The 1,093-nt window shown below is 47.7% G+C and overlaps 2 non-coding genes across 2 annotated transcripts; both read left to right on the forward strand.

The window, feature by feature from the left end:
* Nucleotides 1-396: 396 nt before the first annotated feature.
* On the forward strand, nt 397-469 carry Pmar_PMAR013575. Its single transcript has one exon. It is a non-coding gene; the product is annotated as a tRNA-Lys (tRNA).
* A 169-nt stretch (nt 470-638) lies between these two features.
* Nucleotides 639-711, forward strand: Pmar_PMAR013576. The gene has a single exon. It is a non-coding gene; the product is annotated as a tRNA-Asn (tRNA).
* The last annotated feature ends 382 nt before the right edge of the window (nt 712-1,093 follow it).

Raw genomic sequence — 1,093 nt, forward strand, 5'->3', positions numbered from 1 at the left:
TTGAGATGCAACTTGCAGCCTCGTCTTGCTGCTTCTCACGCTATTCTGATCATTTGAGTCGTATAGGAACTGCGCACGATCACGAATGGAATGACCACCGTTTGGTGATTGGTGACACGAAGTTTAGGATATCAATGAGCCTGCAAGTTACGATCTATGTTTATCTATGGTATCACCAATCACCCCCCACCCCATAAGGAACGTCCTGACTCCCCAGCTAGTCGTGGAACTCATCTCGAATAGGATGAACATAAAACTGCGGTCTCACGGGCATCGGAAATATCGCGCATTTTTTGCTCTCACTCACGTAAATACTGATATGGATAAAGAGGGCGATGATGAGGCCTCGATTTGGTAAGGTCGGGCGGACCAGCTCTTGCCCAATCCGGTTGGTTGGCCCGTCTAGCTCAGTCGGTAGAGCGCAAGGCTCTTAACCTTGTGGTCGTGGGTTCGAGCCCCACGGTGGGTGATATATCTGATCTTTTTCTTGTCAATTCTATGTTCTGATAATCGCGAATTCCTTGTGAAAACCTGATGTTGTCATAGTGACCTTGCTTAGGGAAATCAAACCCTGATGAGCTCTCAAAATGTGTTGCAGTATAAAAAAAAGAAAGAAGCTTCATATATAGTATTTTAGTGCTCCGCTAGCTCAGTAGGCAGAGCGTGTGGCTGTTAACCACAAGGTCGGTGGTTCGAACCCATCGTGGAGCGTTTGTCCTTTCTGAATCATTCTATCGTTCGATTGAGCAGTTTCATATAATCTGAAAAACGAGAAGACTCTGATGGTACAAGGGAGCGCCCCCGTCCCTGGACAATGTTCTTTTGTACTGTCAAACGAGTATGGGCGATCCAAACGGGTGAACATTGCTCGAGGGAGCGGAGGGAGAGCTGGATCGGAATAGGCTTCGCTCGATCAGATCGCAGTTCTACATGTGCTGGAAATGGATGAGCTCGGACGAGCGCGCAATATGGGGATTAGAGCCGTACATCTAAGTGGATAACATTGAGATGCAACTTGCAGCCTCGTCTTGCTGCTTCTCACGCTATCTGATCATTTGAGTCGTATAGGAACTGCGCACGATCACGAATGGAA

Source organism: Perkinsus marinus (genome assembly GCF_000006405.1).
Source record: "Perkinsus marinus ATCC 50983 genomic scaffold scf_1104296971780, whole genome shotgun sequence".
Lineage (NCBI taxonomy): Eukaryota > Perkinsozoa > Perkinsida > Perkinsidae > Perkinsus > Perkinsus marinus.